Source organism: Amblyomma americanum, chromosome 5, assembly GCF_052857255.1.
Source record: "Amblyomma americanum isolate KBUSLIRL-KWMA chromosome 5, ASM5285725v1, whole genome shotgun sequence".
NCBI classification, from domain to species: Eukaryota; Metazoa; Arthropoda; class Arachnida; order Ixodida; family Ixodidae; genus Amblyomma; species Amblyomma americanum.
Window position 1 is genome coordinate 30,362,246 of NC_135501.1, and position 20,332 is coordinate 30,382,577.

Consider the following 20,332-nt stretch of genomic DNA (forward strand, 5'->3'; position numbering starts at 1 on the left):
AGCGGAAATAAAGGATAGCAAGCAGAATGGAGAAATGAAATGAAAGAGGTGAGGGGACAGGAAGAGAGGGTAGGGGGAGAAGTAGTATATACATAAAAAAGCAAGAACGGATGACATAAACGTATCTTGAAACCAACCAGCGCGATCGCATCTTTTACACCCACAGGTGGGCAGATGCCCTCATTTTCGCCTGTCCTCCCTCCTCACCAATAAATCATCTGCCTTCCCTCGCCCTCACAATCGGCAGTTTCAGCATTCGAGCTGTATTTTATTATATATTATAAATGCTGATACTACTGAGTCACACTAGGTAAAAAAATTATTGTGCATTGCGTCCGGACTAAGCTGTGTCCAGCCGCATGGATATTTCAAGCTGAGTACTCCGAAGTTCTGAATAGCCTGGAATGGTAGTGTTGCAACTTCATGCGTGTTTTCGAAGTGCGTGCACCTTTTATCGCCTTATCTGGCGATCCGTCAGAGCTTCGGACTATCACGACTAACATGTGCTCCTTCCTATCTTCCTGCCACTAGGCTACTTATAAATACCCTCTACACCTGTGAATAAATGTTCATTTTTGGTCCTTCTGACTACGCCGCTGCTTCCCTGGTCTGGCGTTACGGCGAGCACGCAATAGTTATGCTACAGGTCGCAAGAGATAACAGAAGAAATAGCAAGTACTACACTCATACTACACCAATCCCTGGCAAGATGCAAGGGTGGTCAAACGTGCTAGTTGGTAGCTCATATTTGGAAAAAATTTCGCACCTTTAGACACGGACAGAGGCAGATATAACGACACAGCGCTGGCTTCTTTATTGCAGAGTGACACAGTATATATACGAAAAGTGGGCGGAAATACATGGGAAGCAGCTGCTATGTTTGCACGCGACAGAAAGATAACTGAGGTGAAAAGACACGAGGTGATAATGTGCAACTGAGAGTGTATAAAAGGGCTGGTAGAGGATGGCACCGAACGGCAGTAACAGAATGACAAATGACAATGCGATAACAACATGAAAAAATAAGAAAAATATAGTAAAAGCCAAAAGGGCATTACAACCAGAATGAAGATAAAATGCATTAAAATGTTCAAACCAGGCCGTTAAAAACAAAGACAATTAAAATCGACTAAAAGAGCCTAAAAAAGGGATAAAATAGGAGTAAAGTTCGATGCCGAAAGGGCCTATAAGATCAAACGGTTGAATTCAGAACCCATCCAATAAAAAATAACGTCGAGGATAGGATTCAGAACCCACCCAAAAAGACATCGAGTTTAGGAAAAGACTGCCTAATTAGTCCAAGGAAAACTAATTCAAATAATCTAATTCCCGTTTCGGTAGAGCTATCGATGGTGTGCTCACACAGTCTTCTCCTAGCTTTAAAATGTGGGCGGCTTCTATGATTTCACGTGTGAGTTGATGTGCATCCTTCGCGAGAACAGTGCATTCGTGAAAAAAGGGCTCAAAAGAACGGGAGCGGCATTTTAAGCAGTGGACTCCCAGGTTCCTCTTTGCAGTGTTGTAGACATTATTTGAATGCTCCATAAGACGGTCATTGAGGCAGCGCCCGGTTTAGTCTGGTACTTCCCCCGGCAGTGGCTAAGACAAACTGCGCCAAAGAATCGGGGCTGTGACAAGCGCAGAATACTTCCCACACCGCCCTAAGTAGCCAATCAGGAGTGAGTGCCGGGAGAACTGCAGCCTGAATATTCTCACAGCTGTCAGTAGAATGGACATTGTCGTAACTATTCTGGCCAGCCGGCGTATCCCTTACAAAAGTTATCTATAGACAGTATATACACTTCTTATAGACTGTGTGGCCTTCCTATAGGTATTTCTTTTTGTCTATTCATTGTCTATAGACAAAAGTCCACTAAAAGATTACTGTCATAAATCTATAGATTGTCTCTAGAGTGTCTATAGGATTTGTATTGCCTATAGACTGCTCTCAAGGGCTTGTCTGTAGAGAGTTTATAGACTTTATAGACAGAAGTCTTTATGGACAGAAGGAAATTTTTGTAAGGGATGACACTCCATAAGTTTGGAGTGTGCACTAAACAAGACAAACCAAAGAACAAAAGGTCGCGATTGAAGAGAGACTTAAGCGCTCTTGGTCGAAAGACCCTTAAGTCTACAAAATATTTTAGGTCCGTGCCCGATATGTGGACTGCAAAAGCGAGCACTTGTGGCATTGACGAGCATTCCTTGATGACAGAGGTATCGTTCTGAAGTACTAGCTTTGTAGAATTGAAGTGAATGCTAGAGCGCTTACATCTCTGTGTGTGAGTGCTTCAAGATCTTTGTTATTTGCTTTTGCTGAACGTAAAAGCGCAAAAAACAACGACGTAGAATAAGACACCCCCCGAGCGCTCACTTCCAACTGATCTTTATTACATGTAAGAAACAGACTTTTATACTCTCGACAATGCCTGCAAGGCATTACTACAGAGTAGTGAAATATAGATGAGTCATCGAGCATCACACTTGAATGATAAAAGATAGGACATCTCTTTTTGTGAGAGCAGAATTGACGGAGCACTTACACAGTCATCCCCAGCTCGCGCTATCTCCAACGCCTCAATAATTTCGCGCGTAATTTGACATTTGTTCCCGTAAAGGATTTTGCACTTGTGAAAAAGAGGACGACAACCCTCCTTTCCTTCTTTTTCTTTGCTTTTGCATTTTAGGCAATGAATGCTCATGTGCGCCGATTTTTTATTATTCACAACATAGTCATGCTCACCCAATCGCTCATTTATGCATCTTCCCGTTTGCCCTTATAATATTTACCACAGGATAATGGCACTTTGTAGACAACACCTTTCGTGCATGTCGCGAACGGCTTTTGATGCCTGATCGTGCAACCAGTTTTTACTGGGCTTTCTGATGTGCTAAGCTTGCATAGTGAACTCAACTTATTTGGGGCAGAGAACAACATGCTAACGTTTACCGTGTTGCCAGTTTTTTTAAGACTGTGCGAAAGCTTATGATTATAAGGAATGACTGCAAATTTCTTATCGACTTTTGTCTTTTCCGGCTCTTCCTGAGACTGGGCCTCGCATTTTTTCTTTACGGGAACAAATGTCAAATTACGCGCGAAATTATTGAGGCGTTGGAGATAGCGCAAGCTGGGAATGACTGTGTAAGTGCTCCGTCAATTCTGCTCTCACAAAAAGAGATGTCCTATCTTTTATCATTCAAGTGTGACACTCGATGACTCATCTATCTTTCACTGCTCTGTAGTAATGCCTTGCAGGCATTATCGAGAGTATAAAAATCTGTTTCTTGCATGTAATAAAGATCAGCTGGAAGTGAGTGCTCGTGTTATGTGTCTTATTCTACGTCCTTGTTTTTCGCGCTTTTACGTTCAGCATGGTAAACCAACTCGCCCAAACTCGGCCTTTATTTATTTGCTTTTCCTGCGTTTGCTGCAAACAAACTATTTGTTTTTTTCTGTTTACGGTCGTGAGTGCTTTAATAGCGTTGTTATTTACTTTTGCTATGTATACTACAAGTCAGCTTATTTCATGTTTTTTTTGCGCTTGTTTATTCATATCTCTTATGTATATTGTAATGTGCACTGTTTTCTTAACATCCAAGGGGTTTTTGTTCTGTTATTATTGTTACTGTTACTGACGCTTCTTCTTTGTTTTATATGTTGTGCACTGTTTGTGTTTGTTTTATGTTATGGGGAACTGTATATCGTCGGAACAAGTGGTTAGTGTGAATTGGTGAAAAGGAGTAGCCGGAGCCGCTATACAGCACCAAACTCACCTTTACTGTTCATGCAAATAAAAAAGCACCCGGAGAAACTCCACACGAGTGGCACTTCTTCTCAAAGGTCAGCAGCGAAAAACCGTCTTGACGCAAGCACCCTTCGAGAAACATCGAAGGGTGTATGAGTGCAGTGGAGTGAGGCCGCAAACGAGCGCGCGCCACGCAGAGAGCAAACATAGTTGGGAAGCGGAGAAGAGACGGAAGTACAAAAGCCGGGAGAAAACGGGACTACAGCTGCAAATGCGCCTGTGAAGAAAGGTAGGGGGGAGGAGTGAGTTGATGAAGCGGGAAAAATAAAAATAGCTGTGGTTTAGTTCTGGTTAAACCTGGAGTGACACGATAGCTACCTCTGGCCGAGTGGAACTCGCTCAGTCGAATTGCAGTCAGTCTTTCGCCGCTGTGTTTCGCTGGGCGTTCCTTCATCTTCGTCCCTGGACGTGTATTCACTCTCTCTCCCCTCTCCACGCCCCCCTCCACTGGGTTTCGCCGACGCGCCGCGCCGCCTGCAGCTGCTCCGCACCACGTGACCAGCCACGGCGCCGCCACGGAGCTCAAAGGCGGCCACGCAGCTCAAGGTGTGCCACGCTGAAGGCTCGAAATACTAGCGTAGTGTAGCTATCGCTACAAAAAATAAAAATATTAGGAGGGGGAAGAACAACGCCTAAGGAACACAACCCTGGGAAGGCAGGACCTTCGACGTCTGAGATCATAAAACGAAAAAAAAAAAGTGTGCACGAATACGAGGAAACGAGACAGAAAAACCTATGTTCGATGACCACCCCGTTAACGAAAGGTACGGCTTTTCGGTTGCAAATACGTTTATCAAAGGCACGCTCACGCAGTGATCATTGGCGCTGTTTTAATTTTGAAGGCCTTTTATAATTTCCCTAACCAGTCGATTGCCGTTTTTTTTTTATTATGGGGCTCCTTTCGAAGAGCAGCAGGCAGTCGTAATCCATGCAGTGGACACTGAGGTTCCCAGAAATCACTTTCTCCACTTTACAGTGGTGTTGACGTAGACGATCATTGACGCACCTACCGGTTTGGGCAATGTACACCACAACGTAGCCTAAGAGAATGCAGTCAACGCTTGACAGCGCGACACGAACTGCAACACGGTGCACGGTACATGCGCTTTTCTATCTGTTAGGCATGTTGACTGAGTTGCAAAGCGTAGAAAGAATTCTTGGTGGCGGAGAACATCGCGTCCGCGTTGGCACGTTGCCAGATTATTTTTAGACGGCGGGAGGAAATGTGGCATTAAGGAACTGTGTCCACATTCTTTTTTCCTCTCCCTTTCTTCGGACGAGAGGCCTGCAACAAGTCATCTCAATAGACCAGCTTCCTCGATTGCTCTTCTAAGTTCCCTGCCACAGATATTAAGATAATGGGGAGGGATCCTGGCAGCGATGAGTCGCTCAACCTCCTGGATGAAGCTGGGCTGCATGGACTGGATGCAGGATCTGCTAACTAGATTCAGAAATCACACTTTAACAATTTCTCGTTTTCCTAGTTTCGAGTGAGCTATCCTAATAGTTCGAAGGGACAGGTTTCGCCTCTCTCCATCCGTAGGCCAAAAATTATGGCCGGAATCAAAGACCGGGCTCCGGTTAAGAAGTTTGGTAGTCTTTTAATGGGAATTCGTGGGTCAGCTCGAAGGCAATAAGAGTGCCACGGAAAATCCACTTCAACGTCAGATATGCGACTCCGGAAAGGTTCACGGGTATGATCGAAAAGAGCAACATAGTTATTGGCGTACCTGATAGACCTCACAACTGCTTGAGAAGGCTTGTATAGCAGAAAACACAACGACCCTTAGATGCAAGCAGGTCACTCAGAACAGCGTGAATGCCGAGCCCGATACGTATATCATTTTTCTGAACGAATATGCTCCCTTGCTAAACGCAGAATGTAGAACAGAGGTAAATGTTCAGCAACTCACGAAACCAGCTGACCGAAACACCGCAGTTGTTCTTAAAAGGCAGAACACCTTGGGCTTCAGTTCCCTCTTGAACTACAGAAGCTATCTCTGCTGATGGGAAGAGGAAAGCAAGTCTTTGATATCGACCAAAAAGGCAGCCGCTAAGTCTCACACTCAAGAAAATATTCCACCTCCAAAGAGCTCTTGATAAAAAATAGGTTAACCACTTCAACGATACGTAGGTAGTTTTTTGATATTCATCGAAAATGATTGCTGCCAAATTCAATTTTCAGGATCGGTTATGCGAAGCAGGCAATCAAATTAGATTTTGAGCTGTAAATAATATTTCCATCCCATGGAATGCACATTATTTCATGAACTGTGCAAGGCTCCTTTGCCTTTTGCTTGAATTACACGAAAAGAACGGGAAGCCCAAAGTCACAAAGCGCCTCTGCACTCTTGGCGAAGGAACGCGATAGCCCAGGCCATCTCTTATGCACAGCGAATCAGCAGGGTTCCGAGGGGTTGGACACAAAGCTCCCAAGCATCCCTTTGTTTGAAACAGTCGCCACCCCGCACCTCTATGAGTAGCCCTTGTCGACCGCGCGCGTAGAAACACTCGCGGCCGGGTGCCCGTGTGGGGACGGCGTGATTAGGATAGAGCGAGGAAGTTTAAGGGGGGGGGGACACCTCTTAGTAAGCATCGTGCGGCAAAACAAGGATCGTCCGCGGGGTGTGTAGTAGAGAATGGTCGTCCAAATAAGCTGCGGCCCAAACGGGAACCTTAAGCCCACCTCTACCGTTGTTTACCCTCACGCTCACAAATTCTTTCCGCTAATCCGTCCTCACTTTCACCTCGCTGATTGAAGCTCTTGTGAGGTGAGGGTGAGGACGCCCTCGTGGGAGCTCCCAGTCGTGAGGGTACCCGTGTCTGCTTACGGCTAACGTACAGCGCGGCTCCCACTGCATAGTTTCTTTTTCGCGGCTTCGGTCGTTCGCGCTCGCCCTCCAGAGGCCAAAGGAACCGCATCACATAAGCAGAAAGATTCGCACCGACTGTGAGCGCTCGGACGTCGACGTGAATGCGACAGGCTGGAAGACGCCGAACGCCGATGGAGTCAAGACCCGCGCCGGTGCGCCGTCGTCCTTCCGTGCGCGCTAGACATATGCTCTCGAAGTGCCTGCACCGGGTAACGCGCAGTCGAGACGTAACATGCGAGAACATCGTCACAGTTGCGATGTAACAGCCGAGATTTTGCTGCGTGAGAGTTTGCATAGGAGTGGCTCACGAAAACGTAGCAGCCGGGAAAATAAAAGAGCGGTTCTACCGTAGTGGCTTTTCGCCGCAAATAATCTAGCCGGCAGCAAAACTTTGCCTCGGTGCCGTCGATGCCACGCTTAGGGGTTCCAGGGAAGAAACGAGTCTTTTTTTTTATTTAATGCAGTAGAGTTATACAGCTCATAAATCAGAAATCCAGCAGTGACCGACGGTGTACGAGAAACGGACCGAAACCCCTACATTACCAGAGACGTCATTGGTAGTGACTACATCATAAGGAAAGAAAGAAAAATTACATTTCTTCCAAAGTGGGTTTCAAACCCCTGCCGCGAAAATTCAGAGTGACGTCACCATGATCCTGGACGTGCAAGTGACGTCACCAGACGGGAAATGAAACCAGAAGTGACGTCGTGGCTCGGTTAAAGCGACACTTTATATGCACGCGTTTGTCGTGAGGCCTTCTCTTGAACTAAAGGGTTTCACCGTAAAAGTCTTTCCGATCAATAATACATTTACAAACTAGTACTAGCTAGTTAAGAAATATAGTTAACTAGTAGCCTACGATGACACATTAATGGTTTCGCATTAACGGCAGATCAGTACTCTTAAGTGCACTGCAATTTTTTTTGGTCATGCTTTATTTGTGCGGTGTGGCGATGCCTTGTCGCCACGCATGCACTAAGGCCCCTTCGGGGAAAGCAGCGCCGACTTTTGTCCTCCTCTCCCGCCGCCCTCCTTTGTTCTTCAATGCTAGCACGCACGTTCATAAAACCAGCAAAAGAGAAAGACACACAAGCCACTGGGCAGTCCAAGAAGCGGGAAAAAGCGTCGAATAAGATTGTTGCACATAATACGATGACTGCTGGTAACACTAACTACATATTGTAGTTAACTTCCCTTGTGGCCCACTCCGTGGGCGTCGATTCGGTGCTCTTAATTTTTCTTTCTCTGTTCATTTTTTATTCAGTATATATCTTATTTTCTTCTGCTCGATTCATAGTATAGCAGCAGTTGTATATTATTACACAAATCCAGAAAGGAAGGAAAACCTGTTGCCATCACCGGTAATTGCTTTCTGACATCTTAGCACCCGGGCTACGGGAGGCAGAAATAAAGAGAGAGGATAACAAGGAGACGTACAGAGGGGCGCGGTAGCGAGAATGGACATGGGAGAACTTGTGTTACCATCGCATTGAGCCTTGTGCATGCAGTCACGCGAGCAGAGGCAAACAAGTTTCGTTTCCTTATATGCGCTCACCGTAGCATACCCTCCACCAGAACGTAAGCTAGCACACAGCGACGCCTTTGCGCACCGGAGTAGCTCCCACGTGACCTGGGACAAACGCCGTTATAAGAAAATGAAGAAAAATAACACGGACGTTATTCCAATTAAAGTTCACGCGTTCCACACAAACGAGGCGAAAAATCAGAGGTTGGTTTCTGACATAAAACAGGCTGAACGATCAATACGAGCGTGTAGATTGAAATAAAACCAGAGCAAAAAAAGGCTTCAGCTCGAGCTAACCTTGAATCTATCCAGCCTCTGTGGAACCGATATTAAGAGCGCACGAAACCCTTTAACAAGTTTAGAAGTTGGCAGGGCTGTGACGTCCATTATTCCTAAGCGTTTTCTTTCGTTTGGTTGTGGTTCATGGCATTTAATGTCCCAAAGCGTCTCAGGCCATGAGGGATGCCGAAGTGGAAGGCTGAGGAAAATTTCGACCACCTGGGATTCTTATAGGTGCACTGACATCGTACAGTCCACATGTCTCTAGCATTTTGCCTCTATCGAAATTCGACCGCTTCGGCCGGGATCGAATCCGCGTTTTTCGGTTCAGCAGCCGAGCACCGTAACCACCGCGGCGGCCGTTTGCTTTCAGGTGCAACTGAAGATTCCCTCGTCATACGGCTCATGATTTTGCCAGTGACGACGCTCATCTACCGTAGTTGTTTTGTCGTGTCCCTTTCGCCCTTGTTTCCGATGCGCTTCAAAATACAGGTGGGAAAACAGCTGCTTGACACAACCGCACCGCTGGGCAGCTAATTACCCTGCTCGAAACAGTACCGACCGTCGCAGTCCAAGCACCACCGCTGTCAGCGAGCTCTTCGACGGGAAGGTTTACTGCAGCTAGCTGCTATGCAAAGCGGTCGCTGTCTCTTCTGCGGTAGCGGTTTCTCCTCCTTCCGCGCGAGTGCAATAGATTAATGGATGGGCTTTCTCGCACGCTTTCCTGTTTCATTAAAGTGTCTCAGTCTCTCTCTCTCTCTCGCACGGTATGTCTCAGTAGCAATTATTTATCATCTCTGTGACGTTTTAGGGAGGATCTCAACGGGACATTATGCAAATGGACGCCACAAAATGTTGAGGGTTGAGCTCGCCTCTCTCTCTTTCTCTCCAGCTGCTTAGCGCTTCCCTTCTTTGTTTGGTAATTTACTAACGAATGAAATTTCATGAGCATAGATGCATAGTGCTCAGACAATGTACTATCGCACATGGCTCCACATCCAGGTATGTTTTTTCCTGTCACAGTTGACCGTCATAAATCTGGACTCCGTATTATTGTTTTTCACAGCAAGGCACAAATATGCTCGAACATGCAGTTTTACATAACTTTACATGATGCGGACAAAATATGTTTTAAGCCGTTTCGTGCTATGAAGATTTTATATGCATCCAGAGTAAAATCAGTTATTATAAATTTAGTACAATGAGCTTTCATTGCGCTTACAAGTGCAGGTACTCCTATTAAAAGGAAGTGGAACGACCAATTACCAAACAGATTTTCAATTTTGAATATAATACAAAGTGTAGTATAGATGCACGTGCCCTGCTTTTCCAAATATTCTCTCATTGCAATCTTCATTGAACATTATATCTTTTTGCGCAACCTGTTTTTGGCAACCTTTCTTTCTTTTTGTAGTCACCATTTTATAATCTGTTGTCTGAGCGAGCACTTTCTGACCAGAAATCGTGACGAGGAAGCCTGCAGAGAAGGCTTACATTTGTCGTCCGGCCATACCTGGTGCTGCTTTTCTAGCTACATAGAATGCAGAGCTATAAATGCTGCTCAAAGAGTACAAACTAGTATAATTGCGCCATTTCAAGCGATTCGTGCAGGAGTGCCACCAATTAGATACACAGCGTGGTCCTTACTACTCTCACAGCTACACAGTACGTGCGCCCTCCTGACAATTTTTCCCTTATAGCCCTGATGGCCACTGACGTCCAGTCGTTGAGCAAAAAAAAATAAATTCTATTACGAACCTCTGACGGCTCGAATGGTGAGTACAACTATGCGTACAAAGCTGCAGACATATTTTATCTAAAGAACCGTGCTCATTCACACTAAACTATGTGCATGATGTATGGAATGATGTATGTATTTGAGAAATCCTAAAACACTTACTGCAACACAACTCGGCCTTAGAAAACTTCACGCTTAAGGAAAAGAAACAACGCATACTCATGCCAAACCATGGGAGCTCTGTTTGTGAGCGTTAAATAAATATATTTCCGAAGGCTGTGTATTCCCATGAATGTGCACTAAACATTTGTCCAGTTATAATTTTCCCTCTGTCACCGTTCTCCATGCTAGGTATTTCGAATCTTTACCTAAGAAACAAGCAAGAACATCCTTTGACGCATATCTCGTTAAATATTTACGCTGCAGAATTTATACCTATAATAAGTTACAAATCTCCAAGAAGTGAAGCGCAAGAAACTCGCAAGCTATTTGATCGGTTGGAGCAGAATACAGTTATTCGCAAAAAACAAATAATTTAAGTCGCCGCTCAGAGCCCAGAGTTGTTACACAACCCTTGTAAAGTTCCCTGCGTTGTTGCACATTTTGTACTCTGTGACTTCCAAAGATGCTTAGGCTTTAGAACCGATACATTTATTAGAAACGCCGTAAAAGATAGATATGCATTATAATGTGCTCGGTGTCTGGGCAAGATATAGCATCAAAAACACCCTCAGCACTCTGGCTGAGCCTGAATTTGGAGGGTTTTTATTCTGAAACCGCATTTTGGTAACTGCCGGTGTTTTTGGGCCATTGCCTTTACATGTTTTGACACAATATATCGTAAAAGGTCCCGTTCACCAGAAAATCCGGTGCCGGCGTCGTAAGCGCGAAATCACGGGCGTAGCTCTGCCAGCTGGTCCCCAGAGGTAGGAGGGCCAGCTAGGTCACGTGACCTTGGGTGTCACCACAGCCAGCCTACCATGGCAGGTGGCACTTCAATTAATGATTGGTCGCTCGGGAAGGGCAGCCTGGGGTGCATAAGGCCCACCGCTTGGAGCGTATGCCATCACAGGGCGCTGGCGCATCGCTTAACCGCGGCAAACTGCGCCAGGAGGGGTAAGACGAACACAGGGATCTATGAGTGTAAGGTCGGATATGACCTTTTGCATATATAGGAATGAGCCCACTGCGCTATCGAGTCATAACCTTAATGCGGAGCTTAAACGTCCCCTCCAATGAACGTTCCTTACTTGAACGCCTTCGAGACGCTGGCGGCGTTTTCTTTTTTTTTTTTTTTGATGCCATAAGCAACAGCCAAAAAATTAGCAGATAAACGATGAAAGATGAAAAAAGCGGAAATCGATACCGAACGTCCACTGCGCAATGCAAGGTGACGCATCACACGACGCAGAAATACGTCAAGCACGCTACAAGCAAAACTGGAGCGCGGTTAAAGTGCGTGAACTTGCTGTAGTCAGCTGGTACCTCATTACTGAACTCAGAAATGTCTCGTAACAATATTTTCACGTTAAGGAAGTGGTGAGCAACTACACACGAGTGAGCAGCATCGTAACGTCACAAACACATAGTTACCTTTCGAAATCGCCTTAAACATAACCTACGCAAAGTACATTTCAAATCCGTTTCGACTGAAACAGGGCAGCCAAATTGAGCATATTCTGGTGGTACTTGGAACAGTAAACAGTGTTTTCTTCAAATGCGTCTATCTCGAAGGAAACAAAAATTATTTGCCCTATAAGGTTACCAGCTCGTTTGTAGCGCAAAATGTAATGTGCACGTAAAATCAATTATCCCCTATTCCAAGACACGAACAGTGCGCGTATTCTATAATCTTTCGTGTCTTTACGTGCAGCAGCAAGTCCCGACCTCCATGGTTCTATGTAACCTGACCTACCGCTGATGCAATTTTCAAACTGTGCGGATACTAAGAAGCATGGCGGAGGCAACATCAGAAAGACGGGTGGAGCGTTTCTGATACATTCGTTAATGCCCTTTCATTTTTCCGCTTTTGCACAGTTTCAGCTTCAAGCAGCAGTAAAACAAAGCATACGAAAAAGTCTACAGCAAAATCTCGGCTCGTTGTTAGCGCCTGCTGGGAAGACACCGGCGGAGAAACTGTGGAAGGTTTCTAGAGCGCAAAAATAAGTTGATGTTCATTGCGAGGCGATCATTCCTACTCAAGTGCGCCACTGTATGTTGTTCAGGAATAAGCTGAAATTCCCAATAAAATAAAAACTCGTCCTTTTAGTGATTTCTCCCCTGCCATGTTTACTTAAAACAAACAAGGACACAATGTAGAAGAAACCAAGAACTTTCAAAGAGATTGCAAGCTGACGCGGCCACCTACCTGATGCTGGTCCCATTTATTCCTTCTTGTCGCTTAGCAGACAGTGAGCCAGAGCTAGAAAAGCCGCAGCTGGCACGTTTCTGACTCCCACGTTCAAAAACAGCACTAGCCGCTCGCACATTCACCACTAGCGATAGAGTAGCGCACACATGCTCACAGGGACGCGTATGCTATATTGCGCCGGGAATCGACTGCTTTGCACACAGCTCGCGTTTGCGAATGTTCGCGCGTGGCCGTGGCTGCGGCACAAAGATAAAACAAGAGACGAGAAGGATGCTGCGCGTCACTGAAATAAATCGCCTCTATTGCACTCGTCGCATCGCCACTTGTCGCTTTGGGATACGAAGCGCCATTGACACGCCATCTTCGATTAAGTAATCACAGCAGCTTCGGCAGGCGATACTCGAGCTACGGAGGAAGTCCGAGAACCGAACGTAGAGTATGCGGTCTATGTTTCATTCCACCGAAACCACAGCTGATTTTAATCCCACTAGTACGACTGTTTATGCTATTGTGCAGTGTTTTTTTTTATTTCCTTGTAACAATGATGAACCATCATCTGCCTAATTACGCCCACTGCAGGACAAAGGCCTCTCCCATGTCTCTCCAATTACCCCGTCCTTAGTCAGCTGCTGCCACTCTATCCCCGCAAACTTCTTAATCTCATTCGTCCACTCAATTTGCTCCTGCACACTGCTACGCTTTTCTTCTCGTAGAATTGTTTGTTCCCTCATCCACTGTGACCTCTCTTTGTCTCTCAACGGCATACCTATCATTTATCTTCCCACAGCTCACTGCGTTGTTCTAAAGTTGAACTCGTTCCGCTCGTCTCTACGTTTCTGCCCCATAGGTGAGTACCGGTAAGATAGAGCTGTTATATGCTCCCCAGGTATATTGGATATTGTGAACTGCCATTCACGCCCTGAGATAATCTGTGAAATGCTGTCCACCCCAACGTTTTACTATTGCCTATTTCACTTTCGTGATCCAGATGTGCGGTCACTACTTGCCCTAAATACACGTATTCCCTTCCTAGTTCTAGCACTTGGCATCTAATTTTAAACTGCTGTTCTCTTCCGAGACGGTTGACTATTGAACATTACTTTGTTTTTCTGCATGTTCATTCTTAGACCCACCATTCTGCTCTGCGGTCCTAAGTAACTGATTATGCTTTCAGTCCTTTTCCTGGTTGACTCAGCAAGGCAATCTCATCAGAAAATCACAGATAATTGGTGTATTCTTATTAACACTTATCCCCAAATATTCCGAATTCTAGCCTCAGAAAACTTCCTGTAAACAGGCGGTGAATACCACTGGCGAGGTCGTACCTCCATGCCTGGTACCTTTCCTTATTAAAATTTTATTGCAGAAATGATGGAGTTGAGTTGAGGCGTTGAATGCTACACGTGAGGTTAGCCTTGATTATTCAGCCGGCAATTGCTCCACCGTAGAGTCCCTTCTATGTTAATAATGTCCTCAAGCCTGTCCCATCTACCCCGCTATGCGCACAGTCTCTTATAATAGTACACATTCCTCTCCCGCAGTCACCATCTATGCACGCAATCACTCCACACAGCCCACATCACAGTCCACTCCAGAAATCATCTATGCGCATATTCAGTCACAGTAGAACATAGGCCATTGTAGTGCCACTATCCATACACACATTCGCTCACAGTATAACGTAGTTCACTCCAGAAGACACCATCTACGCACATATTCAATCACAGTAGGTCATAGTCCGTTCCTCCTGTCACCATTTAGAAACAAGATCAGTGCCCTGCAGAAATGTTAAAAGAAAGCGTGCAGCCTCCCTTCTGCATGTCTGGTTTCCTCTCGGGTAGACAATGTCCTGAACTATACTGTGACGGGTTCCTGCCTTCTTGAAAGAAGCGAACATCACATACCTTTCCGGGTTGTACTCTGGGCAGTACATAATATAATGTTCGATATCCCCGCGCACACCGCATAAAGAACATAGCGGAGACGATGCTATGTCCGTCTTATGCATCCAGGCAGGAGTGCGAGCAGAAGTCGTGCGAATTCGATGTAGTAGAGTCGCCCGGGATCTTCTCAGTCCCTTGGTTACACATGGCTTGTGGGGCGCACTCCACAGGGTACTGAAATGATCGAGCACCGTTTTCGTGTAGAGATTTTTCCATCTTGGAGTACGTTTTCTGATGGATTCCTTGACAGAGCTTTATGGGCGAGATGGTCTTACACGGATTAGCGATTTCGCAATAATAAGCAGAACACGCTGTTTCGGATCAAGAAAACTCTCTTTTTAACTGAAAAAGGTCCGTGAGCTCCCGACACATCGTTGTCTGGTGCTGAATTATGCGTGAAGGAGTGGTCGGCCTGTTTCTGAGGACACAATCACTGCTGAGTCGTATCTACGCCTTCTGACAATTCCTTCCGGGGCTGGTGGTGTGCCATGCCCACCAACAGATAAGCATTTTTCAGCAAGATGGTGCCCCCGCCCACTAAGCAGCCGAAGTGCGTAAGTAGCTAGATAAAGAATTTTATGGTGGGTGCGTGGGTCCACCAAAACGCAGTGGTTACAACGCTCGCCAGGCTTGTCTCCTTGCAATTTTTTCGTGTGGTGTTTAGTCAATTCAACATATGCAGCGCTGCAAGCCTTCGAAACATTGAGCAACTGGAAGACTGCGGCAAAACCGTGTACCAGAATCAGCCACGCAACGAGAGTTGCCATGTTCGGTGAGTACAAAAGCGGCCAACAGCAGTTCATCAACGCTGCCGGCGGTCACTTCGAGGACTGAGCGTTTTCGATCATGCACAACTTACCGTTAATGGATCCATAAAGTGCGTATTTTTCTCCCTTGACAGTGGCGCATGCCGCCAGTGGCTTATTATTGTCTGTCTTAATTTTAAACAGCTCGTACGTTACCCTTGCGACGACGGAGCTTGCATGCCGAGAAAGGGCCGTCGGGGATACGTAACTGCTCCCGTCCTGACAAACGCCAATGCGTGTAAACTGCTTTGATTGAATGAATTATCTACATCAGCCTGGCCCAGCAGGGGAATCTGCTGCGTGCAGATGTTGGTGAGTGGCGACACCACAGGTTCCTGCGGATCCGCTGGGACATCCCCGCAGGGAGATGACGGTGACCAGTGCATCACCACGGACCCGAGCACCCGCGCTTCGCCGTGCGTGGCATCGCCATGTCCTGGGAAAAGGAGATCCTGGTGGCTGAGCCGATGCTGAGCGCTTGGACCTTTAAGGCCCCTCGGTGGAGGCAACACACAACTTTGGCTCCAGCTTCCTGTAGACGTAACCCCCGGCCTGACCCGACCAGGGGAAATCGGCAGTCGCCTATTCCTATCTTCCTGGCTATCTTTCACTTTCCTACCTTCTTTCTCGCGAGTCTCCTGCCTACTCCTCCTTTCTTTGTTTTTCTTCTTTTCCTGGTGGCGAGGGTAGACATCCTGTGGCCAACTATCCTGACGGCGTCGCATATGGTTATAGCTGTGGTGTACAGCTGGTGTGGACAGGACTTTTGTGTATCGCAGTAATGGCCCTAGGCGTCTTGCGTACGTAGGTGGGAGATTACCGTGGTTGAGATTTACGGTCTTATATGTAGTCTGGATCATCAAGGACTCCAGATATCGACGGGACAGCGAATTATCTTCTCTTCCGATAATCGCTGCTTGTTCCCAGGTGATCCTGCGTGTCGTTGCTTCCACGTGTTCCGTAAGTGCGTTCGAAGCAATCTTCCTTTTTGTCACGTCATTCCTGTGCTCCCTCAAACGTCTATCGAAGCGTCCGCTTTCGCCAATATAACACTAGTCGCAGTCAGTGCAGCAAATTTTGTAGTTTGTAGACTACGTCAGGGAGTGTTTCTTTCCTTAGTTGGTCCTTTGCGGCCACTAGCTTGCACCCTGGAGAGGGAGCGACGTGCATGCCGCAAGTTCGCAGAACATGAGCCAGAGACACGCTCACGCCTTCCACGTATAGGTTGCCAGCTCGGTCACAGCACGGGGGACCATCTGGTGGCGATGAGTGTGATGGCCGTTGTAAAGCGGAATCCATGAAATGTTTAGGGTAGGAAATTGAAAACTGGTTTTTGCGCAAAAGAAATGGTGCGGAGTTCCAAGGTTCGAACCCAACCGCGGCGGCTGCGTTTTTATGGAGGAAAAACGCTAAGGCGCCAGTGTGCTGTGCGATGTCAGTGCACGTTAAAGATCCCCGTTAAAGAGCCCTCCACTACGGCACCTCTTTCTTCCTTTCATCTTTCACTCCCTCCCTTATCCCTTCCCTTACGGCGCTGCTCAGGTGTTCAACGATATATGAGAGATACTGCGCCATTTCCTTTCCCCCAAAACTAAGTATTATTATTAAAGGAAATGGCGCTGTATCTGTCTCACATATCGGTGGACACATGAACCCTGCCGTAAGAGAAGGGATAAAGGAGGGACTGCGAGAAGAAAGGAAGAAACAGGTGCCGTGGAGGAGGGCTCCAGAATAATTTCGACCACCTGGGGATCTTGAACGTGCACTGACATCGCACAGCACAGAGGCGCCTTTGCGTTTCGCAGTCGCACTCGCTGACTTTTCGCTGCACTTGTCGTAGGTCAGAAGCTTGATCATAAGGCTTTGAGCAAATATTTTTGGCACGTCTAGCGAAAGAGGTCACAACAGAACGTTTGTGACACGCCGGATGAAGATAATTAAAATGTAGATATCGGCCTGTGTGCGTATGTTTTCTGTAAACCTTGAACGAAAGGCGGTCGCAGTGTCGCTCAACTAACGTGTCCAGAAAGGGAGACGGCCAGCAACCTCCTGCTGCACAGTGAATTGGATGGGTTCTTCCTTGCTATTTATGTGTTCCGTGAAAGCTGCCAAGGCGTCCTTCTTGATTATGCAGAAGCAGTCGTCGATGTAATGGAGAAAGACCTTTGGGCGTGGTTCGAAAGAAGACTGCGTGTCCTTTTAATGCTTCCATGGTAAGTTTGGCGGTTGTCACAGAGATAGATGTACCCATGGCAGAGCCACGAACCTGTTTTCAGCCTTATTCATCCATACATCCGTCCTCCTCGCAATGTACAGCACTGGCCCAACAGATAGCGCGCGACGGCAGCGCCTCCCGCTCGCCTCGTTCGGGCACAGTGGGGCCGTGCGGGGACGCAGGCATCACGCGTTGAGCGGCGAACAATGCAGCGCACATTCAAGGCGCGTTCACCACGAAGCTTGCGGCTTGCTGCCCGTTCGTTCGGCGCAGAAGCTATGCTGGCGTTAGTGGCATCGGGTTTGTCGAGAACGGTGTGCTGATGAACTACGACTGCAACTTGACTCGCGCGCGTTTCACCAAGGCGCCTGACAGCGCTATACGTTGTCTGCCGCTCCGCGCGTCCGTTACACCGCACGTAGCATCAGCAGCATCAGGTTCACGCGGCGTCGAAGTCATTGCCCATGTTCGCGTTCAATTCGTAAAGGCGAAGTTAAGCGCGCTCCACCATTGCGCCACTGCGCCAGGAGCGGCATGAGGACTCCCAGTGATCTATGAATGTAGAGAATGACCTTCTGCATATATGGAAATTATCCCATTGTGCTATCGCGTCATACCCTAAAGCTGGGCATGAGTGTCCCCTCCATTTTTTCCCTCATGTAATATTCCTATTAGGGCGTTTCAGGTGTACAGGAAATAAATATTGAAATAATTAATCTATAAATAAATTGGAAACTTTGTCAAAATCAGTGAAGCTGTGCAGCCAAAATATCTCATGGAAATCAAAATTTTAGGAAGATTATGCACGACGTTGCACGGTAGAGAACCTTGTTTTTACACGAGGTATTACATCCTACCCGGAACTGCTTCATGGGACAGCATTGAAGAGGAAAAGAAGGTTCTTTTTCGGGATTCCCTCGCACACAACCAAAAGATTGTGATTTTTGAAATAAATTAGCGCTTTTGAATGGGATCATTTTTGTGCTGTGTAAGTCTCCTGATTCTGATTTTAAAAATTTCAGGATGATCATGAAAACACCCTACGCTATTTTCAGGGACATAATTATATTGAACTAAGCAATACAGAAGCATGCGCTGCCCCTCAGACTCTAATTCTGCTGACCGTACTATGAGGAATACCTGTATTTACTGCGGAAAGAACGTATCGATAAAAAATGCGGAGCCCCAAGTAGAGTCTGTTATCAAAGTTCTTATCGCATTTTGCGAATGCGTCACGAGGGCTGGTTATGTCTTCGTTCTCAAATTATTATTGTGTTCGCGAAGTCTTAGCGAACACAATAATAATCTGAGAACATTTACTGGCAGCAATCTGGCTTTACACTGTAAGGAACGTGGGTGTGTGCCATATCTGGACAAGTGCTCGATCGTCGCCAGACACCGGGATCAGTTAACTCGCGAGATTATAGAAGCAGCACGCTTCGCTGCCTTGCAAGACAAATGTGTCAGCAAGCCGTCTATCTACCTGTCGAAAATAGAGCTGGCCTTCTTAAAGATTAACTGAGTCGTGCATGTCCGTTGTTCCTCCTTCACCTGGTTTTCTTTATCTTTCCGAGCGCATGCGCCTGGTTCCCCTCACGGTCCACGTTCGTTTTGGTCGCCTAGGTTTCTTTCAGTCGGAAGTTAGCGCCTGTGTTGTCCGTCTTTCTTAGTCCCTTGTGCCGTTTTTGCGCTCCCCATATACCATGAATCACCGATATCCTATACTGGTAAGCTAACTCTCTCGGCGGAATGCCGGGGAAAAATGCGTACCAACCCTAAGGAAAGTAGAATGAAGCCTGCACTCACGTTGCGGAGACAAGAATTGTCCATTGCACACAGGCATAAAGGCAGCACGAAACTGGGAGAAACTGCAACAGCGTCACATGGCGAAGAAGCTCATTTCGTTTCACCTACCCTTCCGAAGACCGCATTCACGTTTCTGAAGAGAAAGACCAGCATAACCTGCCTTACAGAAGCTCATATGGTATTCGAAGATAAGGCGATAAGGGCACAGCCTTCAGACGATAGAAAAACTCTATCAGCTCCCGATAATAAGAAGGGTACTCAAGGTGCAGTTATCAGCAGGCTATGTTTGCACGGATGTGAGGAGCACAATGATCACCGATCGTCGAAGAGTGCTTCAAAGCTCTTGCCAATTGCAGTCGTCGCTTAGCCTACGACAACACATATGCTAAAGTGAAGTACTCTCCAGCGGGTCAGTGTTGTGTGTTACGGCACACAAGCAGCTAAGGCTATTATGCGGAAAACACGAGATTATAAAAGTCAGTTTTTTCATAATTTATGACATCGATTGTTTTAAAGACACTATCATTCTTTATAAACCTGGAAACACGCGAAATATTATGTGCATTTTCAACAGCACCTTTGCATAAAAAGGGATGTGCTCATTGTCAGATAGAATTTAATACTTTTCTCCAATTTTTTTAGTTTTAGGTGTGAGAATATGCCATGGTTTACTCTGAGCACATATCCAACCTTTTTTGCATCAAGATTTGTTTTTCTTACTCAGTAAGTTTTTGTGAAACGTGTGGATGTCCAGTGTTATGACAGCATAAATTTACTTCGAAAAAACGTCCTTCGAACTTTCATGAATACCATTTTTCCTAGATGGACTTCACCAATAGCGGTTTGTTGTTGACTTCATTATCTCCCGCATTCTCCCATTTGTCGATCAATTTTCTGCGTATTAATTTCATGCAGTCCTTATGAGTCAGGTTGGCAGCTCAAAGACGCTTTATAGATTGCCATCTATCG

General features: G+C 46.3%; 1 protein-coding gene across 1 annotated transcript in view; it reads right to left on the bottom strand.

Moving 5' to 3' along the window:
- LOC144132361 (uncharacterized) overlaps positions 1-19,481 on the bottom strand; it is a 66,500-nt gene extending 47,019 nt beyond the window's left edge. Inside the window, exon 1 of the mRNA XM_077664702.1 lies at positions 19,364-19,481. The gene's annotated coding sequence lies outside the window, so the exon portion shown is untranslated. The remainder of the gene's footprint in view (positions 1-19,363) is intronic.
- Between the last annotated feature and the right edge of the window lie 851 nt (positions 19,482-20,332).